Source organism: Cricetulus griseus, chromosome 5 (assembly GCF_003668045.3).
Source record: "Cricetulus griseus strain 17A/GY chromosome 5, alternate assembly CriGri-PICRH-1.0, whole genome shotgun sequence".
NCBI lineage: Eukaryota > Metazoa > Chordata > Mammalia > Rodentia > Cricetidae > Cricetulus > Cricetulus griseus.
The window spans coordinates 116,887,225-116,907,590 of NC_048598.1; the positions used below are offsets into that span (position 1 = coordinate 116,887,225).

General features: G+C 48.5%; 2 long non-coding RNA genes and 1 pseudogene across 2 annotated transcripts; 1 reads left to right on the top strand and 2 right to left on the bottom strand.

Annotated features, from left to right (window-relative positions):
• Positions 1-588: 588 nt before the first annotated feature.
• LOC113836014 lies at positions 589-3,875 on the bottom strand. The gene is made up of 3 exons (XR_003485974.2): positions 2,061-3,875; positions 1,416-1,458; positions 589-767 (listed from the first exon to the last, which is right to left on the bottom strand). It is a non-coding gene; the product is annotated as an uncharacterized LOC113836014 (long non-coding RNA).
• Positions 3,876-7,448: 3,573 nt separating this feature from the next.
• On the bottom strand, positions 7,449-8,033 carry LOC107979155 (annotated as a pseudogene).
• Positions 8,034-15,094: 7,061 nt separating this feature from the next.
• LOC113836013 lies at positions 15,095-19,938 on the top strand. The gene is made up of 3 exons (XR_004770300.1): positions 15,095-15,308; positions 16,114-16,201; positions 19,369-19,938. It is a non-coding gene; the product is annotated as an uncharacterized LOC113836013 (long non-coding RNA).
• The last annotated feature ends 428 nt before the right edge of the window (positions 19,939-20,366 follow it).

The window sequence follows — 20,366 nt, forward strand, 5'->3', positions numbered from 1 at the left end:
CACCATTCCGAGAGAGATGCGAAGGCCCCTTCAAGCCACCCAGCCCCATGCTAGCCATCTGTAAACCCTAGGGTCAGCATGGCTTGAGCTGTGTCTCTGCCACCCCCGGCCAAGCAACCTTGAACACATCTCCAAGCATCTGTGTCAGTTTCCTTGACACTGTCATAATCATAGAAGCCTGTTGTCCACACTCTGGGCTGGGTGTTGCCTTCCCTCCATTCTTTGAGAAGACTAGGTTATTCTTCAGGCACACAGGTAGGAAAGAATCAGACCAGGCTAGAGAGGGACTGGGCTGTGGCCTGATGAAATACCAGACAGCACTCTTCTCCCAGCTGGCTAAGAGGAGACCAAGTTCATACGCCAGTGGGGCCGAGGATGGATAAGGCAGTAATGGGGCCAGGGCTTTTCAAATGTTCCATTTTCTCTTCATTTATTTATTTACTTTCAAATGTTCTGTTTTCTATTTATTTATTTATTTATTTATTTATTTATTATACAGTGTTCTGTCTGCATGCATGCCTGCCCGACAGAAGAAGGCATCAGATCTCATTGTAGACAGTTGTGAGCCACCATGTTGGTGCTGGGAATTGAACTCAGGACTTCTGGAAGGGCAGCCAGTGCTCTTAACCTCTGAGCCATCTCTCTAGTCCTTCATTTTCTCTTCTTTCCTGTCCCTGGCATCTGCGTCCTGTGATAGCCATTGTCCCGGCTTCCTCCAGGTCCTTCCTTCGGCATCCTGTAGAAAGCCCAGTACAGAGCCAGGGCAACTGGGCAGAAGAAAAAAGGATGGCACACTGAACCCCTGGCACGGCAGAGTGTTTCATAGCAGCTGTCAGCAAAGCCAGGGTGAATTCCCAAGCCAGTTTGGTTTCTTTCTTCCTGGGAGGCACTTCTTTAAAACAAGACAGAGTGTGTACCTAGCTAGCACACAGCCCTGGATTCAATCCCCAGCACTGAAAACAAACAAACAAAAGCAAAAACCACAAAAATACAGCCAGCAAACAAAAAACAGGTGTGGTGGAACACATCTGTAATCCCAGAACTTGAAGGCAAAAAGGTCAAAAGTTAAAGGTCAGGGGTATACCCTAGTGGTAAAGCATTTTGACTGTGTAAATTCAAGGTCATCCATGAACTCTAGGCCAGTGATACACAGGAGACCTTGTGTTAAAAAAAAAAAAGCCCAGTGATAGCAGCACGTGTCATTAATCCCAGCACTCAGAAGGCAGAGGCAGTAGGATCTCTGTGAGTTCGAGACCAGCCTGGTCTACAAGAGCTAGTTCCAGGATAGCCTCCAAAACTATACAAAGAAACCCTGTCTTGAAAAACCAAAAATAAATAAATAAACAGCAATTAATAATACTAGACTCAGAACTTGGTCCTCGGAACAGTTCTCTGGTAATCTGTGTCTATCTTACCTCCACATCTTGATGTGCTGCCAGCAGAGAGAGTCAATATACACTGTGAACAGAATGACAGGAGGAGGAATCTGAAAACCAGTTGCTTTCAGAACCAACACACACAAAGGGACTTCGTGCAATGTCTCTCCATAGTTATGTGTCCCATAAATGCCATTAGACTTGGGGCCTGGAGGCTGTTTGGTTGTCACCAACATTGGCTTATTTCTAGGCCAACAACTCTAGGCAGCAGGGTGGCCACACTTGGTCTGAACTGTTGAGCCTGGAGACAGTGGCCAGCCTTCCACTGCAAGCTTCTGACTTCAGCTGCTCATAGTAGCACCAATTGCTCTTCTTTGCAAGATGTTTCCTGCTTTGGGCCTCAGATGGTCTGTTACAATCACATTTGTTTCAGGGATGTCTCCAGAGGAGGGGAGAGGCCACCTCCAGAGACCTGTGCCCAGCAACTAATCTCTGAGGGCCAACTGGTTCCTCAGATCATCTGTGAACTGTGAGGACAAGGAAGGGCTGTCTTTGGGGTTCTTTCTGGGCATTAGGGAAGAAACCTCCCCAGCAACGGGATTCTTGGTCTAAATTGGTGCTTCCTGGACATCAGGGGACTGGAGAAATGGAAGCTGTTGGTAGCCACTCCCACCTTCTACTCACCTCAGGTCTGAAAATTCAACTCAGTGACTTGCTGTTCCTTCAGGGTCCCCTCTGGCCAAGCTTCCTGGTTGAAAGATGACTCAGGGCAGAGCTGCTTCCCATACCTACAGGCCAGTCCCTGTCCAGTCCAGGCCATCTCAGGCCACTCTGCCCTCACACACCTGCAGGCTTGTAGTAGAGGTGATGTGCCCCAAGCAGGGACAAGGGAAGCTGAGGAAATGCAGCCGCAAGGATCTCCAGAGGGACTGTCTTTCTACCTTCCTCCAGGCCCTTCCTGTTCCCCTCTCCCCAGGAGAGCTGGCCCTGCTTCAGACCTGGGGTGAAGCCAGAGTCACCAGGCCAAGGCACACGATCTTTCCACAATCCTGTGCTCTTAGCAGGTCAGGGGTGGAGCCTGAGAGTTTGCATGTCTTCTTTGATACAGGGGCTCACAACAGCCTAGGCTGGCCTGGGACTCAGGATCCTCCTGCCTCCACCTCTTGAATGTTGGGATAACACGTATTCAACACCACACCAGCTGGGGTGCCTGCCTTTCTAAACAAATTCTCCCCCCCCCCACAAGACAGAGTTTCTCTGTAACAGCTCTGGCTGTCCTAGAACTCACTCTGTAGACCAGGCTGGCCAGAGAGCCACCCTCCTCTGCCTCCTGAGTGCTGGGATTGAAGGCGTGCAGCAACCAATTCCCTTTTGCTGCTTCTGTTGCCAGCATAATGGCCACGGACACCAATGTCTGGGCACGGAGATGAAAGTGTGAGGAATGTCCGTCTCTGCTCCATGTTATTTCTTCGAGGAAGCTTCCTGGACCCCGAGAAGAAATGAGGGACCCACTAATGATACCCATTTTCATGGGAACTGGCTCTACATGACATTCACCACACTTTTCATTTACTGCCGATTTGTGAAATCCCTGTCAACCTTCCCTTAACTCTGTGGTCTCTTTCATTTACTGATAACTCCCTGATGCCCAGTTCTGTGCCTGGTAGACACTAGGTACTCAACAAATAGCTTCTCTGTGAATGGATGGATGGATGGCTGGATGGATGGCTGGATGGATGGATGGATGAATGAATGAATGACTTGTACATGTAAAAATATTCAGAGACATTACTGTGTTCAGGAGATCCAGGCACAGGGAGAACAATGGGAGGCAATGTTTCAGTCTCCTTGGGCTAGTTACAGCTGTGTGACCTTGGCTTGGTTCTGAAACTTCTCTGTGTGAGTTTACCTGTAAATTCAGAGTCATGTCTGTGAAAAATCTGTAAGGTTACATAAGAACCAAATGAGCTAATCTGTCTAGACTGCTGGTGTTTGTGCCTGCCACACACTGAACACCATGTAAGGTGATGTCATTGTTCTCCAAGTGCCCTCCAGTGAGTCCCCTCTCACTTCCATTAGACTCTGATCAGAAACTAGTTGCTACAGAATTCCCTTTGGACCTGGGAGGGAAGTCTTAAGTGGCAAAGGAAGCGGCCCAGAATTCACGCCAGGGGATGGATGATGGTAGACAATGGGCATTGGGGTGAGGGGTGTCTGGGGTAAGGTGGGAAGTACCACAACTCTGGCTGTCACACCTGAGTGGAGCTGGTGCTTCTGGCCGGTCCTCACTGCCACCAGCCAAGGCTCTGAGCTGACTCACTGCCAGGAGGAGAGGTGATTAGCATGCAGGGCAGGTACCAGGAGGAAAGCTGTCTCCATGCAACCGGCTCTCTATGTGTTTCTCTGATTAATGTGACAGAGGGAACATTGCAGCTTTTTTTTTTTTTTTCCTGAATGGTCGCCACGTGGAGCCAGAGTCATTAGCATTGCTTCTCTGGCTTGCCATGACCCCAATGACCACCCTAAGTAGATATTAAAAAAAAAAAAAGAACATGGCTGAGGCAGCTGCGAGGCTTGGAGACCCTACTTGGTAGCTTAGCAGCAGTAAGAGCCTCTCACGAAAACCGTTTTTCGATGGCCCCACCCTTCCATCCTCTCCCATTCCCACAAAGCATCCCTTAAAGTTTTGCGTTGGAATCTGCTGCCGACGTGAGGAGGAGGGTGGAACCATGCTGGTTCTCAGGGGTGGGGTCCAGGTGGGGATCCAGGACAGTATTTGAGTCCTGAATGAAGGAACAATAGGATGGAGAGATGGGGTTCACCTAGCATAGGAGAGGGAACCAGAACTAGAAGGGGACTGATGACCATGCAGGACTCATAGACCAAGGCGGGGGTGGGGGTGTGTGCCTGAAGACATGGACCTTATCCTGAGGGCAACAAGTGGCTGGTCATCTGGGGTGGAAGGGCCAATTAGGGATCCAACCTGGAAGTGGAGAGAATGGTTAGGAAGCAAATGCCCGAATCCAGGGCCAAAGGCTGTGCCTCTGAGTTATGTATGCACAGTCCTGCACATGGACGCTTCCCACTTCCTGCTCCCTGGCCTGGGAGCACAAACATAGAGTCATCTATAGAGCACAAAAGCGGGTGTTGCTCAGGGAACATAAGACAACCAGTCAGGACCTGCTGGCTGCTTGCTGGTGGCGGGAGGACCTCCTATGTAGTTTTGTCCTGGGCTCTGTGGCACATGTTGCCACACTATTATAGACTATTGTCCCAGGAATCGCTCCCCCCCCAAAAAAAAGTGCTACTGTCCTCCATTTCCCAGTCCCATTCCCATTTCCCAGTCTCAAGTGGGGGATGGAAGGTCAGACTTGTTTAGAAGAACGTGACAGTGGGGACAGCTTTGGACCTCAGACACTAAGCTCTCACCAACCCCATGTCCTCACCACCATACATCTGCCAGCTTCCCCAACCCGGCTATCAGCACCCTGCCTGGGAGCAGGGTCTTCATCCTGCCCTACAGTCAGTCTTTCTGAGCCAGGAAGCAGCTCTCTGAAATCTGCCTGGGCTGGGAAGAGATGAGCAATAGCGCTAATTGTGGAGCCTGCAGGAGAAGCTGGGAGGAGGCAGCTGAGAAAGAAATCATCTCGTGATGCACCAATTACTGATCAGCTGGGATATAATTGTGGGGCTGCCATGCCGGCTGCTGGAGGTACCAGGCCTCCCTCTCATTAATCAACGGTAATCCAGAATTACGACCTTTAATGATCTGCAAAGGCACTTATGCACACATGCACACATGCTCTCCCATGGACACAAGTAATTGATAATCAACCATGTAATTGGAGGCAATAATTCTGTCCGGGCCAGATGACAGACTCCACCCCGCCAGCAGAACAGAGCCCAAATCACAGCCGACCCCTGCCACTGGTGGCACTTTGGGGGGAGGAAGGATGCCCCTTCTCTTCCTTAGCAGGTTTCCTCTAATCTTCTCGAGGCGGTAAGACTGCAGCAATTTTTTTTTTTTGCCTTCTGTTGTCATATCTCTGTATTTTTTTAAATTTGCACATAACTCTGCATAGCACAGAAAATTAAAAATACCATTGCAAGACTGTACCACTGTAAAGACTGGAGTTCAGATCCCCAGAACCTACGTAAAGCCAGACCTGTAGTTTTGTAATCCCAGTACTACTGACAATAGGAAGCAGAGTCTGGAGACTCTCTGGAAGCACTCATGCTCACAGGCCAGCTAGCCTGGTCATAGGGTTCTCCCATGCCCGCCCGCCCGCTGTTTTAGAATTGCAGCCAGGCATGGTAATTTCAGCATTCTGGAGGCAGAGTCAGGGAGATTTCTGGATCCCTAGATATGTGAACTTAATTAAACTGGGTACATAATCCCCCTCTAGCCTTCCCACCCTATGTCCACATCTTATCTCCTCAGGTTTTCTCCATGGACATCCATGGCGCCCCCAAGCTGCCCTGATTTTCTCATTGTTCAAATGAGCTAGTTCAAATGTTCCCTCTTGGGGGGGGGGGGTGCTCACAGAATTCAGAGCAAAGGACAAGAACTCCCAAGAAAGGATCTCTGAGGTCCCCTCCCTGAGGCTACAGTAAACAAGAGCTCAGGGAAGAGGCTGCTCTTGGGCTATGTTGGGCTTACAAGCTGTCTCGGGGCTTCCAGAGACATGCTTTCATGAATCCTTGCCCATCCAACTGCCTGGTGTCACCCTGCAGTGACTCTAACCAATTTGCTAGGTTCACCAAGCTAGAGTTGGCTGTATCTGAGGTGAACAGATGTTTGCCCACATCTCCCCAGGAAAAAGTGTGCAACTTTTTTTGGGGGGGGTGGGGTGGGAGACAGGTTTCTCTGTGTAACATCTCTGGCTGTCCTGGCACTCACTCTGAAGGCCAGGCTGGTCTCAAACTCATAAAGACCCACCTGCCTCTGCCTCCCAAGTGCTGGGATTAAAGGCATGTGCCACCACCGCCCGGCCAGTGTACAACATCTTTATTGTGGGAATCTTTTGCCTCAGTTGCCTCTAGTTCTGACTTACATAGAAATTACCAGGCCATTGCTAAAATACAAACTCTGGGTCAGGAGATAGAGGGAGAAGTCAGCATTCCCCCAGGCATCACCAGGTGATGGTGAGAGATGGTGAGAGACGGTGGTTGAGGTATCTGGTCCTTCCTGCATTGGTAAGGTTTTCCACTGTCTAAGGCCTAAGCATATGTAGACTGCAACATGAGAATGTCCTATTTATAGGGCTCTTGTTCTGGGACAGGCTGGGTACAGTGTGGGATCTGCCAGCTACATGGGGCAGTCTCTGAGAAAATGGCAACATGACTGTTAGGTTCCTGTAGGTTTCAAAGAACAAGACCTGCTCAGGGCAACTCAGGTGATGGAAATGTAGAGAAGTCAAAAAACAGCTGTGCTTGCCTTCAAGAAGAGACAACTATATGTAAGGCCACTGTGCAGCAAAGCATGGGGCAGGATGGGTCACTGCGTAGGAAGGCCATCGAGACAAAACATGGCATGTGCCTTGTGGTGGGAGCCTTGTAGTCTTCAGCCAGACTAGAACAGGGCAGAGGGCATTTGAGAAAGGTTGACAGTGAGGGTGGTAGTTATGGCCAAAAGCATGTTCTGGGGGCTGGAAGGATGGCTCAGTCGTTAAGAACACTAGCTGTTCTTCCAGAGTTCCTGAGTTCAATTCCCAGCAACCTCATGGTGGCTCACAACCATCCGAAATGAAATCTGGTGCTCCCTTCTGGCCTGCAGGCATACATGCAGGCAGAACACTGTATATTTAATAAACAAATCTTTTTTTAAAAAGCATGCTCTGCTGTTTCAGAAACACATGATCTGCCAAGAGGTAAACTCCAAGCTGGGCAGTGGTGATGCACATCTTTAATCCCAGCACCTGGGAGGTAGAGACAAGTGGATCTCTCAGTTTAAGGCCAGCCTGGTCTACAGAGTGAGTACCAGAACAGTCAGGGCTACACAGAGAAACCCTGACTTGAGGGGGGGGAAAAAAAGGTAAACTCCATTTTCCCAGCTCCCTGGCTTACTCTTTTTTTTTTTTTTTTGAAACCATAACATTTTATTTTTATGACTGACTGAAATCCTCAAGATGAACTGGATGCTGCAACAGCTGCCCTTTTGGGTTTAGGTATTGTCCCTTCATGGAATCCATGTCTGAATCTTCGATAGACAATTTTTAGGTGCCTCATCCGCCCAGTCCCGGTAGTGTTTCATCTCTTAGCCTTGGCACTCCAGTTATACTTTCTCTTGCGCTTAGCAGGGTAGCCGCATTTGCCACAGGTGGGCTTCTGAAGGTGGTAGGCCTTGGAGCCACAGTGGCGGCAAATGTGCGCGTCTTATTGCGACGCTTTCCAAAGGATGAGGTTCCTTTCGTCATCTTGCTTCTGCCGCTTAGGCCAAAGAGACCTGAAGAGCCCTGGCTTATTCTTGCTGGTAGAAGCGCTGTGAATGACATGTGTAAAGGTAGGTGCTCACAGAGTCCAGAAAAGGTTCCTCGAGCTGAAGTTCCAAGCACCCAGGAGGTAGAGACAGGAAGAACAGAAATGCAGAGTCATCTACGGCTCATTGGGAGTTTGAGGCCAGCCTGGGCTACATGAGATTCCGAACTCAAAAAGAAAAGGAGGACAGAGAGGAAAAAAGAAAGGGCTGGAGATAGGGCTCAGACTGCTTGCTGCTCTTCCAGAGGACCTGAGCTTGGTTCCCAGCACACACTTCCAGTGGCTCACAACCATCTGCAAGCCCAGATCCAAGGCACCCCACACCCTATTCTGGCCTCTGCAAGCACCTGTGAGCGCACACACATTTAAAATGATAATAAATGAAATTAAAAAAAAAAAATCACTCCCAGCCCGGCGTTGGTGGCGCACGCCTTTAATCCCAGCACTCGGGAGGCAGAGGCAGAGGCAGACGGATCCCTGGGAGTTCGAGACCAGCCTGGTCTACAGAGTGAGTTCCAGGACAACCTCCAAAGCAATACAGAGAAACCCTGTCTGGAAAAGACAAACAAACAACAACAACAAAACAAAAACAAAAAACAAACAAAAAATCACTCCAAATGCCTGATGTCAGTCTCTGCTAACAGCTGTATTCCGAGCAGCTTCAGTGCAGTGAGTAAGCATTCAGTCTCCTAGTGACTCCAGAACTACCTGGCTCCAAAAATCGGGCTCTTCCTGCCTCCAGAGTTGCAGTCCTCTCAAAGCCCGGCGCGGCTGAGGCTGGTTGAGTATTTTATGGCTGCCGGTGGATGCTCTGCACCTATTTACCCCACCACATATGAGTAGATGGGACTTTTGCTCCCAGCCAGCAGGAGGCGCGCGCGCATCGTGTTCTAGAGAGCCCCCACCTCCCTCAGAAGGGTCAATCTGTGTGTGTCCTCCCCTCTTGTGGTGGAGACCCATTATTTTCAGAGAGCTTGGGTTCAGACGGTAGACCCTGCTCAAGAAGGTGCTTGAATCCCACTCACTGAACATCTGAAATAATGATTGTGGATTTTACCCTGATGATAATACAGACTATTTGTGTCCATTTTATCACACCTACCCTCTCTCTACCCAGGAGACCTGGGCCAGGGTCCTGACTGAGAACCATCATTCTCAGAGAACCAGCTCCTGTCCAGCCATGCCCTGGCAGTTCCTGCATCCTCTGGGTTTGTCACCATCCCCAAACTCAGGTGTTGAGCAGGCCTGCCAGGTCCTTGATGCCACCCACCTGGGACTCCCGAGGGAACATCCTGCTGGAGTTAATTCCAGCCACCTGGTACACATTAGGGGTGTGTTCTGGGTGGTGGGGTGGGGTGGGGTGGGTGAAGGTTGGCCAGAGGAGGAAGTGAAGGGTTTCACACTGAGGCCAGCTAGTACAAGTCCTTGTCATTTGACTTGGAGGGAAAGAAACCTGTCGTGAGGAGGTGACCTTGCCTAAGGCTACTGTACTGCAGAGGCAGAGCCAAGGCTGGTACCGGGCACTCTTGGAAGTCTTTATTCAGGCCTAAGTAGATCATGTTATGGAAGGGCAAATAGTTACTTCCTCCTGCTACCCCTCACCCCATGCTGTCCTGCCCTGCCCTAAGCCAAATTCCCACAACCAGTTCAGAGCCTTTCCTCCTGAATTAGAGTCATTGGCTCTCTGATGTTAATTTTTGTTTGTTTGTTTGTTTTTCAAAACAGGTTTCTCTGTGTAGCCCAGGCTGCCCTGGAACTCGCTCTGTAGACCAGGCTGGCTTCAAACTCACAGAGATCCACCTGCCTCTGCCTCTTGAGTGCTGGGATTAAAATCGTGCTCTAACACCAGCTTGCCTGTAACCACCTCTTAGCTCTCCTATTCTCTTTCTGCTAACTGCTTGGACACTCAAGGAGAAGACAGGCACGCCAGACACCAAGATTTGAACAGCTGTGCCTCGGTTTCCCCTTTAGTCTAGACCAGTGATTTGTGGCACTGTGGCCCTACACTCAAAGGCAATAGACTCTCCCTCCCACTTATTTTCTTGATGTGTGTGTGTGTGTGTGTGTGTGTGTGTGTGTGTGTGTGTGTGTGTAAGAAGCTTAAAGACCACTAGGAGGCCCTTTCTACTCTGATGTTGCTCTTTGTCGCTATCTCATCCCCTAGTGGCTCACAGGAGTATGGCATCTCGAATGAAATACTGTTAGCGGTTGGTGCTAAGACTTGATTGTCTGTTCCTGTCCACCCGACAGGAACCTGGGACAGACTTCTAAGGTGTCATGGTCTTTGAGAAGGCAGCCTGAGAGCTCCCCTCCTCCAGGCTCCCTCCTGGCTCATGCAGTAGGTGAGTCGCCCTGTCCCATAGGCATCCTTTACAAGGTGCTCATTCCCGGTGGCTATGACTGTGCAGAAGGTTGTGTAGACATGGTGCAGACAGCCACAGTTGAAGATGCTGAGCTCCTAGAACTGAGAAGTAGAGACTGTGGAGCTGGCATGGCCGTGGTCGAGTTGCTGCTGAACACAAACATCGCCCCCCCCCCCCAAGCAAGCCTCCTAAGTCAGGAGAGGTTTGCAGGAGTCTCTGCTTCTCCTCAGTACTATTGGGTCAGCTTCTGAATGCCACCTTCTGCTGGAACAACACACATTCCCCCTTCATCCTGTGACAGGCCTTCCATGCTCCAGGGTGATCGGGGACCACCCAGCTTCAAAAGTGGGGCGCCAGCAATTAGAAAGGTTTGGGACTGGGATTTTAACTCTGGCCAGGGTTGTTTTTTAACACAAAAAGGACTAATTTTCTCAGCTCCACCAAGCTCCACAGGGAGTCTACCCCTTGAGTTTGAACCTGATGTTTCCTGCTCTGGTCCTTTCTGAGGCACCAAAGTCATCCTTGAACTCTCCTTTCTTGCCATATGTCACACTCTTTGGTCACTTGGTATGGTCAACCATGCATTCATAGACTGTATTTCATGTGGTCCTCAGATCTGTTGGCTAGGAGGCTCTGACTGATGGGCATAGCAACGTTGGTACTACTGGCCTGAGATGTTGGTGGGGGTCTTTGTGGACTGAAAAAGGAGCTGCTGCTCTTGGGAAATAGACCAGGAGTAAGTCTAGTTGCCCCAGGACAGGGTGACCCAGGCAGCAGGGACTAAGGTTCAATGCATATTTCCTTCCTTTTCATCATGTTCACTGTGTTGGCTAAATTCTTTGAGTAGCTGCCTTCTTCACAGAGAGATGTCTGGTGTGGTACCAACCCTTAGGTCTCAAAGAAACCAGAGGTCCAGTCTCACTCTCAGTACCTGTGGCTCCTCTCAGAAATCCTCTCCCCACCCTCACCCTCAACCTCGGCAGCCCAGGGGCTGGGCTTTGATTCCTTCCCCCTCAGCTTCTCTTTCCTATATAAACTCAACCATTTTGGTGATGTGTTCTCTTGAGTTTCTTGGCCCCTTGGTCCTCAGCTCCCCACCCTCTTCTCCTCTCATACCCTGGTTCAGTCTGGACCCTTCCAGATACATCTGGCTGTGCTCTCCCAAATATCTACAATGAAACCTTCTCTTCAGTCTTACCTAGGAGGGGCCATGTCCTCATTTTCTTCCACCAGCCTCTGACTGGAGGACAGTTGTACCTCTCCTTTTTTTGTTTGAGATAGGGTTTGTTTGTTTATTTTTGTCTTTTTGGCTGGCTGGTTTTCAAGACAAGGTTTCTCTGTGTAACATCCCTGGCTGTCCTGGAACTTGCTTTGTAGACCTGCTTGGCCTCAAACTCAGAGATCTGCCTCCCGAGTGCTGGGTTGAAACAGGGGATTATGTAGCCCAGGCTAGCTTTGAACTCTATGATGATTTGGATTTTCCTGGTCCTCTTGAATCTATCTCCTGAGTAGCAGAACTGCAGTGTACCAATATGCCTGCTTTATACAGTACGGAGATCAAAGACAGAATCCATCACGGTGGGTAGGTTCAGGCAGCAATCAGAGGCAGATGGTCACAGTGTGTCTGCAGGCAGGAAGCAGAGTCCAGTAACTGCTTCCTAGAAATTAAACCTTCCTAGAAACCCTCTCATAGACACACCCAGACATACGTTTCCATGGTGATTTTAAATCTACCAAGCTGACATGAATATTCTGCTTCCCGAGTGCTGGGATTAAAGTCGTGTGCCACCACTGCCCGGCCTATGAATATTAACTATACTAACCAGAGTGTCTCTTAGATGGTGACCAACAGCGTTTGCCACATGGGTAATTATTGTTGTGGGCACATACAGGCAGCAAACTGAAAACTAAAACAGATAAACTAATGATGTAGAGGCATGGCAAGAGGCTATGTGAGGATTTGAACCAAGAACCAGCTCTTTCTTTCTTTATGTTTTTTGAAATAGGGTTTCTTTGTGTAGCTCTGGCTGACCTGGAACTAGCTCTGTGGACCAGGCTGGATTCGAATTCACAGATATCCTCCTGCCTCTGCTTCCCAAGTGCTGGGATTAATGCCACATGCTACCAGAGAAGCAGCTCTTTTCTACTGTACTCTCTCTCTCTCTCTCTCTATATATATATATATATATATATATATATATATATATATTGAGTAAAATGTTCCAAAATTTTTCTGTGACAAAGGAGGGTGTAAATAATACATATATCATTTTACTGACAACAAAAGTATATTATAAAAGTTCACATTTATAAACAGTATGTGGTAGTATACACCTTTAAGCCCAGCAATTTAGGAGGTGGATCAGAAGTTCAAAATTATCCTTCGCCTTATAGCAAGTTTGAGGCCAGTATGGAACACGGGAGACTCTGAGAACAAAGTTGAAAATGACCTTCTGGCTTGGTGTGGAAGTACATGCCTCAGGCTTTCTCTGTGTAGCCCTGGCTGTCCTGGAACTCACTCTGTCAGACCAGTCTGGCCTTGAACCAAGAGATTTGCCTGCCTCTGCCTCCCAAGTGCTGGGACTAAAGATGTGTGTCACCATTGTGGGTAGTGTGTTGTGTGCCTTTAATCCCAGAACTCAGGAAGCAAAGGCAGAAGAATTTCTATGAGTGTGAAGCCAGTCTGGTCTACATAGCAAGCTCTAGACGAGTCAGGACTACATAGACCTTGTCTGAAAAGAGAAAGAAAGAAGAAATGACCTTTTGATTCATTTATTTGTGTGGTATGTTTTGAGGGCCTTTTAGGTGGATTTGGTGATAGAACGGCAAGCCTTAGCCTTGAACTTCAATGAATCCGCAGCGAGGGAGTCTCTTTGTGATGTATGTGGCTTGCCACTGAAGCACAAAGCCAGGAAATGCTGGAAATCAGTTTTACCAAAAAGGCTGAGTTTTGAAGATGTTTAGAAATCTGCTCAATGAAATTAAATGGGAAAACACTCTTCTAGGCAGAGAGAAGCCATGGAAAGGCAAGTTTACATTGTACTCAAGGAACAAAGAGGAATTTAATAGAGTCAGAAAGTTGTGAGGTCAGGAGGAGGAGGGAAAACAGAAAAGAACTGCGGACTGTTTCCCAGGAGCCCTGCGTTCCAGGCTAAGGACTTGTTCTTTATCCTGTAGAGCACCTGGAAGACTTAAACAGGCAAGCAAAGCAGTCTGCTAGGGCTGGTTTAGGGGACACTGTAATAAACCCAAGCAAACAGGATCGATTAAAGCTGTGGGGGGAGGGTCTGCCAAGGCCAGATACAAACATGAAAGAACAGGGAGGTGCCTGCCTGGCGTTGGCACCAGGTCCCATTGTATTCACAGCCTGTGCAGGGTCATGAGAAGGTCATGTGCAAAGATTATGTCCATCAGGATACCCATGCTAAAGTATTTAACGAGTGCTCACCATATTCTAGTTCTCTACTCAATGGGAGCTCCCTTTTATTTAATTCCTACCGAAAAGTCATAACAAAGCTATTTATAGGCTATTTATAGAAAATGGCCGATATCCAGCACGTTTAACATATGAAATCAGCTGAGAACACCTGGTGGTGCAGAAGCTTGGTATAAATCACATGTCTCACGAATCAGGACTCAAACCCAGATCTGTCTGCAGAATGAACGCTGAATTCACATTTTGCCTACCACCTACTAGTTGTGTGTTCTGAGATGCACATCTTACTCGTTGAGTCTGTTTTCTCACCTGTAAAATAGAGATAAGAACTGAACACGTGGCCAAGTGGTGGTGGTGGTGGCGGCTGCAGTGGAGGCAGCGCATACCTTTAATCCCAGCACTTGGGAGGCGGAGGCAGGAGAGTTCGAGTCCAGCCTTATCTACAGAGTGAGTTCCAGGACAGCTAGGGCTACATAGAGAAACCCTGTTTCAAAACAAAAAGACCTTGATAAGTTGCTGGACATTAATCAGTGGTTAAACCAACTGAGCAGGCAAGGAGACGCTGCCTCAGAGGACCCAGGTTCCTCTTTCCCCTTCTGACCCAGGTCTGTCTTCACATGGGGCCCTCTGACTATTTCCATCTCCTTGCCCATGAAGCAGGTTGCATGGTGCATGCTTGGAAGCAGGACCCACCTCTCTTCTGTCTTCAATGGGCCCTGCCACCTTGGCACCTGGTGTGTGCACACACTCATCTGTAGCCTTCTGGATTGGGCTACACGTTTCTGAATTGTGAGTGCCCAAAACAGTGTCTCTGGCCCACCTACCTCTATGTTGGCTTGGGACTGGAGGTGGCACTTTGCTCCATACCCCACACCTGAAGTGACAACCCACAGTTCTGTCTGTGGCTCAGAAGTTGCAGGACAGCTAAACTCCAAGTTTTTCTCAGGGCTTTAGGATGCTCTCAGGTCCTTCTGGCATCATCTGCCCTGTTGCCTGCCTGGGCTCTCTCCCAGGACCTGGTTGCCCCTATTGCAGGCATGCAAAAAAAAAAAAAAAAAAAAAAAAAAAAAAAAAAAAAAAAAACATGTCTCGCCCAGGATCCAGACAGCCTCACAACACTAATGTTGCTTTTCCATTTTCCTGGAAACTTCTATAGCTGCGGCCTGGACAGCATCCAAAAGTTTCCCCGAACTAAAGATAACAACAACAACAATAAGTTTTTAAACATTTAGAGAGGCGAAGGAAGAGAGACCCTAAGGCAAATGTCCCGGTTGATTACTGCTCAGCGAAACGGATTCTGAGGCAGGGACAGAAAAGGGAGGACCGTTTCCAGGTCACATTCACATTGCTTTTTTAAAAGACAGTTTCAAAACAGTCGACCTCCCTGGGGCAATTAAGAAAAAAAAAAAAAAAAAAAAAAAAAACCAACCCAGAAGGCAAAAGCTTCCCTCTCCTCCCCCATTTGGAAAGTTTTCTCAGCAGAGGCCTGAGCACATTCCTGACTTCTGGCTCAGGGAAGGACTTTCCCAACCTTCCAACATTCCGGGCCCTCACTCACCCTGCTGACCTACCAAGAGTTCTGCTTGCTCCACCCCAAACAGCTGCATTCCAGCTGTGGAGTTCTTATGAAACTGCCAGGAATCCTAGGGCTGCAAGGTAAGTGAGGAGGCTCCTGACAGCCCTTCGGAAGTCTGGAAACCCGGAAGCCCTGGAGCTGAGGCTGGCTATCCATGTTTCTATAACTCCACAGGCAGGGTGGGCTGTTGACTTAGGGAAAACAGGATTCTAGGAGGTCTTACAGAGATTAAAGGTCATGGCCAGCCTGATTCACCCCACCCCTATATGCACCTGGCAATGCAAAAAGTGAAATTCAAATATTTCTTTGGGAAGATTAAAAACTATTTCTATTTATTCATGAGTTCTGGGTTGGTTTTTTTTTTCTTTTTGCTTTTTATGATGTATTATTTATGTGTATGTGTGTGAGCACACATACCGCCAACAGAGGCCAGAGGGGGAAGGCATTCCTTAGACAGTGGTGAGCCATTTGATACATACGGGTGCTGGAATTGAACTCAGGTCTTCTGGAATCCCTGAACCTTCTCTCCAGCCCAAGCTCTGGGCAATGGTGGTGCAGGCCTTTAATCCCCAGCACTTGGAAAATCCCAGAAGCAGGCAGATCTCAGTGAGTTTGAGGCCAGCCTGGTCTACAGAGCAGTTCCAGGACAGCCAGGACTACCCCACAGAGAAACCCTGTCTTTAAACAAAAACAACAACAAAAAAGCACAAGGTCTTGCAAGAAGCAAGTCTCTGAGGCTGGGAAATGTAGCTCCATGGTAGCCTCTCTCCCAGCATACCTGAAGCCCTAGGTTCAATCCTCAACACAACAGAATGCAAACAAAATATACAAGTCTGTGCAACTACACAGTAAGCAGAAGCTTAATTTGGAAATTTGCCCCTTCAGGACTCGGTGATACAAATTTGGACTTCAAGGTCTGAAAGCCTGAGGCAGAAAGCTGGGCTACAGAGGGAGACCCTGTCTCAGCAAAATGGTAGGAGTGATCTTGCTATATGCTAGAGTATGTAGGAAGCAGAAGGTTAATTGAAAGTGAGATGACTCCCATGATGCAGTTCCATGATGGGGTGGGGCTTTGCAGTAATACAGCTGTTTTGGGGTCACCCACACTTATGTAAATAATCTTTTACCCATGCCCTCTAAGTAAGCCCAATAAATTCATTGCTACACACACACACACACACACACACACACACACACACACACACACACACACACACCCTTAATTTGCCAATGGCTCTGGATTACTCCTGGGAGGTGACAATGGCTCTGCTAGAAGCAAAAAAGGGAGTGTCGGTCTCCTTGTAAATTCCATGCCCTCCTAAAAATGGTGTCCCTGCCTGTGGATTCAGATGAGGAAGGGGGCCTGGGAGGCTCACCAGAGTCCTTTAAATATGTAGATGTTGGCCAGACGGGGCAGAGCTGAGCAAATGGCTTTTTAGGCAGCTGAGGCCCTCAGCTGCTGTCAGCACAACTGTCACCAAGCTCCCTTGGTTGGGGTGGCAGGGCAGGGGAGCTGGAGCCCTGATATTATTATCATCTGGGGCTGCAGGGTGGAAGCTGGGGTTAATGGAGTTACTGCTCTACTTGGTTTTAGAATAGTGGCAGCGGCTGGCCTGACTCCACGCTGGCTGATTATTCTGAGATTTTGAGAGCCTATGCCCTTTCAGCAGGACTGAAGGCCCCTCAGACACATAGCAACAATTAATAGCCATGGGTACGCTTTGGAAGTCCATCCTCATCTACAGTTATGCTACCCAGTATGTGCTCCATCTTAGGAGCTAAGCAGGGTTGGGCCTGGTCAGGACACAGGATGAGAGACTCCATTCTCCAAAGAGAGGAGCCTTCTGCAGTCTTCCATCAGCTCCAGGGCCTGGAAGTAAGTATGAGGGAGAGGAAGAAAGTAAGTATGGAGACGATCAGGCCAAATAGCTATATAGTAAAGTGTGTCTCTTCTTATTCCCTTCTGCTGCTGCTCCCACTTCCAAATATTCCCCTTTGTTCTCCTTTTGTCCCACTTACCCATGAACTTCCTATTCTGGTCCTTTCAGAATACAGTCTACAGCATTACCCATGCAAGCTATACTTTCCCCCAGCCCTGACAGTATCCCTTGAGCCCTTGAGACCCTAGAAGGAAAGCACCAGGAAATCGTAAAATAGTCTCTCTCCAGAAAACAATGGCTTCCGAGGTCTGTGGCAGACACACTCACAACCCCAGAAATAGTCTCATTGTCCTCTTGTGCAATATCCAGGAATTTGGTGAAACTCATCATTTTTCAGGTTACCGATAATGCAAGTTTGGAAAGTGAAACAGGAAGAACACAGGCTGAGAAAGCTTTTATCCAGCCACAGAGTCTCTCTCTCTCTCCAGATGCAAGATAGGTTTTTTTTTTTTTTTCAGCAGTTCTTTGGTGGGGTTAAAATTAGCTGGCAGCATTCTGGTCACATGCAGACAACAAAACAAAAGGGAATTGTTCCCCCAGACACTCCTAAACTAGCCCCACAGACCCTCCTAATCCATGGATTTCTGGGATCTGGCTCCCCCCTGGTATAAGAGAGGCCACACCACAGACTGCCCTCTGGGATTGCCCTTGCTGGAGCAGAGTAGAGCAGAGTGAGTGTTAAGGCTTTTTGGAATCCTGAAGCTTGCCTTGCTTGGGAAGGCACTCTGGGACTCCAAATTGGCTTTTGCAATTCTTCTCCCAGAAGCCAGCAAATAAGTAAACATCACGAGGACTTAGGAAGGGCAACACTGAAGGGTGACCATGGTACCCTTTGCCTTTTGGGACAACTGGATGTGGCTGTCAGAATGAGAATGTGAAAGGAACACGCCCAAACTCTAAGTGACAAGGACTTCAGACAGGATTCTTTATCCCTGGGCCCTGATGACAGGACATGTCAGTATCTGCTTCCAGTTTAAAACTATCACCAGCAGCTCAGAGTTAAAAATATAGCATCTGATTCACGCATAGTCAGGAAACATGGCTGTGCTCAGTACAGAAACATGTCCGTCAACCTGGGAAAGGAATCACCGCCACGAATATGCTCCTAGCTTGCCAAAGCTTAGCAGCTGCAAGAGCCAAAAACCCAGCTGCCTGGACCGTCTGGGGAAAGGGGGATTCTGAATCACCTGACTTCTTCAGCTCCAGTGTAATTCTAAGCCAGAACCATCTTGAGATGTCTCAAGGGCCAATTTCTCCTTAAAATTGTGTCTGAACACAATTCTGGATCTGCTAGTGAGGTGAAGCAGATGGCTTTTATTGATTATTTATTTGGAAGGGGTATTCAGGAATTGGAAAATTCCATTGAGATCAAATACATGGCCCTGCCAAAAACAAAATACAATGCCCCCCCCAAAAAAAAAAGTAAAGGCAAAGGCAATCATGAACAGACACCCAGAGAGCTGGGTTCAAAGGCACCACAGGTAAATCCCATCAAATGAGACAGGTCTAGTCTCTTGCCTATGTGGACTTCCATGGTAGTCTTCCTTTGCTTGAAACCAAAAAGGTCTCTGAGTCTGATCTCCTCTTGAAACCTCATTATACAGACAGACCTAAGTACAATCCTTCCCTCAGCTAGCATGCAAAGACCTCTTTAATGAGCAAGCACCACGCCCCCACCCACCCAGAGGAATAGCCTCAAGGTGTTACAAGTACATAGAGGTCTGAAAGCTGAAACCCTGGATAAACAGTTCACTGGAATATATTTAGCAGAAAATATTGAAAACCACAGAGAAAAATATGCCCCCCCTTTCTGGGATATTAACGAAGGTTTATGTCTAGGAAGCCTTCTGGAAATAGTGAGCAAAAAAGAAATACTGCTCACCTCTTCCACCCCAGGGTAAATAAATCATGAACCCTCTTTGGTTTCCATAGGCTTGGCTGGGGGATTTAATTTTTTCCCCATTAAACAGGCCACCCGGAGAGTTGGCATTATAGACCTGAAAATATACCAGATCTTGAACACACTGTGTTGTTTCTGTACATTGAATCAGGTTGTGTTTCAAATGGCAGCTTGTGCAAGATGGGGGGAGGGGGGACTGTGATTATCCGGGCTAGTGCACCCTCACACGAAGTCACCTGAAATTGCAGCATAAATGACAGATGTTTCACCTTGACTCACCCAATGTCTTGTCTCTGACAGGAACCCGTCCTCTATCTTTGTTGCCCAAGCTGATGTCATGTTCTAAGGGGCTGGATTTGCTAAGCTGCAGCAAAATGCCTTCCTGCAGAAGGACCCAGACTGCCTGCAGTGTGGGGCGGGGACCTGAGAAACAAGGCAAGGACAGGCAACTACTCTCCCTAAGATGGAGGCTGCATGATGTAAGTGGCTGGCTAAAATATCTGGCATGCTTGCAGTTTTAAGTTGCCAGCTAAATATTATTAAAAAGATAAAATACACGCAAACTGTGCAGAATGTAGGGCTGCTGTGTTTACATCCGGGTTTTGATGACTCAAAGCCTTACACTTGGGCTTGCTGAAAAGCTCTATTAAAAACACAGCTTTCGAAAAGCCTCCGCGGAGCAGAAGGACTCGGGGGTGGTAGAAGGATGGTAACCCCACCCCCACCCCAAGATGCTGTTCAGCTCTGTGTTCCTGGCAAGCATTTAGGGCCGGGGAAGTCTTAAGGGGTTAAACCTCCTTTCAGTTTGCAAACCAGAGCCGGGAGGGTTAACCTTTTTCCAGAACATTTATTTCACCATCTCACTGACTAGAAGGAGGAGGGGCGGGCAGGCAGGCGGGCGGGAGGGAGGGAGAGCCTGCCGCGTTGAGAGGCTGCGGATCACAAGGCCATTCTGATAGCCTCCTGTCCCCATGGCAACTGCAACGGCATTTATCAGTTCCTTCTGCGCACAGGCACCGCAAATCTGCATTGCACATGGCAGGCTTCCAGCATTTCAAATGAAAGAGCACTTTGAACGGCTGCCAAGTTTGGAAGGAGCAGAACTGTCAGGGCTGCTTAAAGCTGGCAGTTTATACTGGGGAGGTTTTCACTTCCCAGAATCCTCCGGGCTTGGCGAGCTGCCAAGTACTTAGCGGAAGCTAAAAAGTAACTCGCTCCCTCCCCTCCTCTTTCTCCCTCTGCTCGCGCTCCCCCCACCCTCCACACCATTCACCGCAGTGCTCTCAAAATTTTCCACA